This window comes from Chenopodium album, chromosome 11 (assembly GCF_948465745.1).
Source record: "Chenopodium album chromosome 11, dcCheAlbu1.1, whole genome shotgun sequence".
Classification (NCBI taxonomy): Eukaryota; Viridiplantae; Streptophyta; class Magnoliopsida; order Caryophyllales; family Amaranthaceae; genus Chenopodium; species Chenopodium album.
In genome coordinates, this window is record NC_137844.1 from 51,046,647 (window position 1) to 51,053,957 (window position 7,311).

General features: G+C 31.7%; 1 pseudogene; it reads right to left on the reverse strand.

Moving 5' to 3' along the window:
- Positions 1-3,338: 3,338 nt before the first annotated feature.
- Positions 3,339-6,779, reverse strand: LOC145566799 (cyclic nucleotide-gated ion channel 18-like; annotated as a pseudogene).
- Between the last annotated feature and the right edge of the window lie 532 nt (positions 6,780-7,311).

Genomic DNA, 7,311 nt, shown 5'->3' on the forward strand with positions numbered 1-7,311 from the left:
GAATTATATTTTATGACCTTATAATAAGTAGAAAGGTTAGTGATTTTTCCTTTGTTTAATTATTCGTCCTAGGTTATCTTTAAGACTTAAGGTTTTCTTTTATACTAGTGGCCGTAGTGGGGATTGATCTAATTTGGTAATGCCATTTGCAAAAAGAAAATAAAATGATAGTAAAAAATTAGCAACACCTTAAACGCAAACGTGGGAGTGAGTCAGCAAATAACATGGGCATCACTAACATTAAAAAATAAGAACCCCACTAGTGACATCTGTCAAATCTTAATTAGCAATGCGCCTATTAATCACCACCTATGATTGAATATTAGATAAGAGCTGACGTGGATTTTAATAAGGGGTTACATCCAATGTGACATTTGGGTTGTTGCATATAGTATATGCTCTAGCCTCTAGTTTCCACCCTAATCCAGATTAATAGATTAGACACTTAAAAAATAGATGCACTATGTAAAAAATTAAAGAAATCTCAATCTTTAAATTGTCCCCTAAACTCAAACTCAAATTTATTAACTATTACTAAAATAAAAATCTGCTGACATCATCCTCTCTCTCAAATGTATATGTGTCACTTTCTCATGAAAATTTTTCCTGTCAAATGCACTTACGATGTCATATATATATTTTTTTTGTTTTTTTCTTTGAGGAATTGTTTTTTTTTTTTTTTTTTTTTTTAATTTTTAATCATTTTCATTTCAATCTTTTGACTGTGTCAATAAATAAATAAATAAATTTTATTTTTGGTTGGAATAAATAAATTGATATCTAGAAATTGGCTTTCATTTTTATATTTTGTTACTCATGTAATTTATGATGATAGCTGCATACCTTTTATGATTCAACTTATAAGTATATACGAGAAAATAAATAATAGAAATAAGCTATTTCATTTCAATAATTTTTAAAATTCGTGCATCGCACGGGTCTAATCTAGTTTAATCTAAAAGATTAAAAATCATTATCTGACTACTTGGTATATTATTTGTGACGGTAGGGTTTGTAATAAAGAATATAGAATCTTCTTGTCAAAATTAATCTTGTTCCTTATTGTTCCTTATTGTTTTGTCCTTTTAGAATTTTCCAATTTGAGAAAAAAATTATATAATTAAATATTTTTTTTATTAATATAAGAAAAATCATTTTCATGTGAGATATAGTTACTCTCATTGTGACATAAAATTTCTAACACTCCAGCTTTAATTTTAAAAGTTTTATAATGTGTAATTGCAATCTTGCACATATTGTTACTCGAATATACTTTCTCTGTTTATATTTACTTACAATTCACCAAATGAAAGAGATTTGAGATGGTAATTATATATATATATATATATATATATATATATATATATATATATATATATATATATATATATATATATATATATATATATATATATATATATATATATATATATATAATAAACTTTACCACAATTAGAAGAGAGAGTTAAGTTGATACAATTTAAAATAATTTTAATCAAAATTATCTAATAATAATGGAAACTATGCTAAAAATACCTTTTTTTTTTAAAAAGCAAATCCTAAAAATACCTAAAAGACAAACGAGACAATAATAAAACAATAAAGGGAATATTTCTTAAAAAAAACAACAAAGGGTATATAAAAAATCAAATATTTTAAAATTTTTATCAAGTAAATTTAAATGATACTCAATTACTCCGTATTATATTATTTCTAATGTATACGAATCGTGATATATGAATGATCAAACTTTTAAAGGTTAGACTTTAAAAGGTGGTGAAGTAAAATTATATACTACTATATGTTGACCATTAGTATGTGGAGTTGTTGACTACGGAATACCCCGTATAAAATTAGTTATTCGTATCATGGTATGTATGGGATCTTTATGGGGGCAAGGAAGGTTCTGGAGTAAAAAAAAAACTAAAAGATCGAGATGGAAATCTTGGTCTTTGGGTGTTGTTTGTAGTGTTTGACCGACTTGTATGATTTTTGATAAGTGGTTGGATGGTCTTGGTCATATTCCCAAATGCCCTTTCTAATTGTGTGAATACACCAAAATTTGTGTTGGATACACGTATACTTTTTGGTACCAACGCATATTCATGCCCCTCTATTATTATATACTTCTTACTTTAGAGAGTGTGTTCATCACCTTAATTTATTTATTCATATTTAACCATTTAATTAATCAATCAATGTGGAGAATCATAAAAGGATTTATGATGTTTAAGTTTAGTTCTTTATTTTGCAATACTCTCCCTATCACAAACCTTTTTATTTAACCAAAAAAAAAAAAATAAAAAAAATACTGTAAGTAATTTGACTAATTGAGTTCATATACTTTTACATGATGATTTTAGCGTTAATTTGATTTCAAATTCAATTTAACATGTTATGGTTATGGTTAATGTATAATCCAAAAGATGAATGTTGCACTCAAAACTTCATACAGAGTATTTTTTTTTTTTATATAAGACTGTATTTGTCCCACATCATAGAAAGAGGAGAGAAGATACCATTTTATAATTTAAAAAGGAGTTAATTTATTAATCACCATGATTAATTACTCCTTTGAGCTTACAAGTGTAAATCTCCTCTTCACAAACACGATGATTACACTAAATTCTTATTCCATATTGTCACCTTATTATTACTAAAACATATTAATATGCATGATTTACGTGTGTTTCCTCTACATGATTGAAGTGGACTTTTCATTTATCTAAAGATAACTTATTTAATTGATAATTTGTTAGAGACATCGTAATAGTTTGATAGAATGATACGTTATGAAAAGTATGGTGATATAATGTATGAAAAGTCTAATGTTGATTTTTCCTCCACTCTTATGATAATCTAGATCCTGATATCCAGGGAATTTTCCTTGTTTGTGGGAAGATAAGGTTGGACATTGTCTCAGTAATATTTTGATTTTTAAGGTAAATTTTTAGCGACACTAGAAGTATAATTTTCTTAACATCAAAAATCGGTCTTCTGATCTATATTAAAAAAAACTTGACCAAACGTGTTTGTTCAATTCAATTACAAAAAAATATTAATGATCTAAGCTGTGAATCGTCAAGGGTTAAAGTTAAAATGATACATATATATAATAAAAGCACAAAAAGAAGTAAAACTAAGTGATGGGATTCACAGTTTCTTAACATTTCTGTTTAAGGGCCCAAAGAAAGGCCCAATGTCATTCAACAGAAAGTACCTGTGAACCAGAGCAATAAACCTGTTCCAGAGATGCAAATTCTTGATTTATACATGTAATTGTGTTAGAGATATGGGATAATCAATATTATCTCCCATTGTTTTCCAAAATAGTATATCTAGCTTATTTCCTTGGGAATCAAGCATAATGTTTTCTTAAATTTTTGAATATAATTGAAAATAACCAAAAGCCTTACATCTTGAGCAGGGAGACAAAAGGCTTCAACATTGCTAATACACTTGACTGTATAGTATGAAGGTGGAAGATCTTGGGTTGATGACTTTGGTTGTGAAGCCCATGTTAGCAAATCATCCCCAAAGAAGTCACCTGCTTCGAGACACCTCGAAATAGCACGGCCGTTGCTATGATGTGTAAGTTGTAATGTACCACTGAAGATGAACACTACTTTATCAAGTGAATCCCCTTGTAGCAGTAAGTATGTTCCTTCTACTCCGGTGTAAGTCCTTAGGTGTCCGCAGATGAAATCAACAAGCTGTTTATCCATCCCCGTGAAAGGAGGTATCTAAAATGCAGACATGACATGTTAACTTGATATCTTCAAAAAGACCTTAATCAAGTTAAGTGTGACCAAATTAGGGAAAGAGGGAGTATTGGTTAAAACGCGATCATATCCACTACACAAGTTTTCTAATCAGTATAATGAATTCGGAATGATTGAGAATCCAAGGGTAGACTGCAAAATGGGAAAACTCACATTGTGAACACGTTCCTGGTACAAGTGGGTTCTAGTATCACGTCGTAAGTCCAATGGAAGTGAGTTCAAGATGGCTTCATCGTCTATGCCTTTAGTGCATTGCCATTCTGATTGAACACTCTTCCTAACAACCCTCTTTAGATCGTGAGGGAGGTGGTGGTAATGTGTCCATTCCTCTAGTCTTCTCTGATAAATCCTCTGCTTCTCTCTTCTAGCCCCTGCAGATTGTACACTGGTCTTCACAAAATATGAAAAACGAAGTCTGTAAAAGTGATAACGAGAAGAAAATTTCATACAGCATGTGGACTTATAGAGGATGAATATGTTACCTGCATGTGGGCAATTAAATCTGCTAACAAGACTAGACCACTTCTCATGATCATACAACAGAATATTGTCTCGGATTCATGAAAACTCGCATCAAATATTTGGCCTAAAGAGCTGCAACCACAAAGATAATGTAACTTCATTTTCAGTCTTCACTCATTCTTTTTACCTATATATCTATCTACTGGTGATTAGGCATACAAAATCCAACAATTGTTAATCCAAACCTCAAGGTTACATATTGCATTCCTATCGATCAACAGTTACAAGCTGCATAGTAAAAGTACTTGTATACTCATAGCTGATACCTTAATGCAACAAATTTGAGCAGTTAGTTTGCAAAATTGATAAAACTAACCGGTTTACCTTAAACTTCTGACTCCCCACACGAAGCAATAGATTGTTTTCTGGGTGAAGCTCCTTAATCCAATTTCATTTGCAAAGGCATCAGAGAGCATCCCATGGTTAAGTTTTTCATATGTCTTGACAGTCTTTATGTATTTGGCTGCAATCAAGACGAAGAGGATGGACACCTTTTATCTCGTTCTCAAGCTGTACATTTGATAAGCATAGGTCTAATTGCACCTGATAATTTTGGTAGGAGATTGCTCCTATATACTGTTATGCAGATAATAATAGATAAGTAAGAAATTTGTAAATGTTTCGCCCTGGGAAATTCCATAAGGTGAATTAAAGCACAAATGGTAATATGTACTAGTTGAATTAAGGTTGTGCTTGGTTAGAAGGAAATATTTCCTGAAAATTAATGGAAAATCATGCTAGCAAAAACAAATCAAATACTGTAGTACATCAGTACTTACATGGCCAATCAAAATGAAAATGAAAAGGTTGTGGACTGCCCCAGACCGGACACTCTTAACTACAATACCGAAAGCTTCACTAATTCTGTTGTTAAGAGGAATCATGATTATCATTCGCGGAGCAAACTGCACCACCACAATCATTGATAATGTCTCACTGACAGCAGAAGAGTCTGACCAAAGAATGATCTGTTACATAAGGAAGCTCCAGCTTCAGACAAGGGAGGATAAGTAGTAACAAATATTTGTTCTGTGATACAATAACATAGAAGTTCAGTGGCCAAATGCTTTTGATGGTTAATAACTTAAATATACTTAATATTACTACTGTGAAAACATTAGTGTATACTCAACGTATGGGATCTCATTGTATGCATTGTACTTATTAAATCTCAACTTTAAACTTTATATAACCTTTGGAGGGATTATGCTTATTAAATCTCATAGAAGAAAATGTTTCATTAGATCCCATGATAGCCCAACTCGCGGGTTTTTCATGGGATTTCAAGGTATAACAATCTAGTCGTGTTCATGACCATTTTCTAATTTTGTTGCTAGAAAGTCCTCGTAACATACCTGGGGAAAAGGAAGAATAAAAACTAGATCCACAATAAACCAGGACTTGAAATAGTTGATGGCTATCAAATGAGGGTCCACAATCAGGGGCATGGAGTGCTATACGAAATTTCAGGATCATATGAAGGAGGTGAAATGAATCTAAGAGCCAAAGTTGAGATTAATAAAATGTTGATATTATATTATTATGAATATATATTTGGTAAAGTTGTAACATATCCAACAATAACATATAATATCAACATACAGCTTGATAACGAGAAAAAAATGTTGTTTATTATACATTATGAAAAAATATATACTACCTCCATTTCATATTATTTGCAACGATTTGACATAAAGTACAGAGTAAAAATGTCTAATCGTTGCAAATAATATGAAACAGATGTAGTATGTAAGAGAATGTCACTAAAAAGTCAAAGTGTAAACCCTCACACACATACGGCGTATAACTTATGGCATGTTCACATGTAATGAATTGAGCTAAATTGAACTGAACTGAGTTAATTGGAGCTGAACTGAACTGAACTGATTGGAGCTGAACTGAATAGAACTGAATTGAATTGAATTGAATTGAATTGAACTGATTGGAGCTGAACTGAATAGAGCTGAAATGAATATTTTATGAGAGAAGGAAATTAGGAGCTGAACTGAACTGATTGGAACTGAATTGAATAGAGCTGAAATGAATATTTTATGAGAGAAGGAAATTAGAAGCTGAACTGAACTGTACTGAATTGAACTGAACTGATTAAAGCTGAACTAAACTGAACTGATTGAAGCTAAACTGAACTGAAATTAAGCTGAAGTGAACAGACCCTTAGTTATGTAATTGACGATCCAGACCTTTACTGATCATATCAAACCGGCAATTACGCAATCCAAACTTTAAACTTGTTTTTGTTGCATTGAAACTTTCTGAAATCAGTATTTCAGGAACTTTTGCCCATCCAGCATCATCCTTGGAATATTTCTTCTTGTAGATATCCCTGATTTTGCGTCTTACTTTCCATACCTGCATTCTCTGTAGGAGAAGAGAGGTACCCGAGACAACGGCAATCACCGTAACTGTACCTAATGTCCACCACGAATATACTTCTGTTAGTCTTGCAGACTTCATCATTAGAATAAGAAACAGAAATCCCCATTTTGGATACTTTGATTTTTTCATCTCTTTTTTTTATTTGATCAGTCTGTTGCAGCAATTCTGCTGTAGCTGCTTTCACATGTTGATGTTTTGCATTGTACTTGGAATATTGAACTTTTTTTTTACTTGAATGAAGTGTTATCGTATGGCTGGACTTGTAACCCCTTCAGCACTAACTAAATGCAGTACTCTTGCCAATTTTTTCTATATGTAAGGACATATGAGACCCTCTAACCAGACCCAAACACATTTCTCCAACTCCAGTTACCCCTTCATCTCCTTTTCTTTTCCTACAAATACATGTTTTAAAGTGAAGCTACTGCTCAGGCTAGAACAAAACTTCATGCTACACTTTTTTATATTCGTGCAAGTCGACACTAGCTAGCTTCCCGACGCATGACTGTAGCCTTAAAAGTGAACAAACATGTTTTCTGTTATTAGAATAACTGGGATCACCATCTGCATTAAGTGCAATTGAAGTATGGCAAGAAATATTAAATTTGGG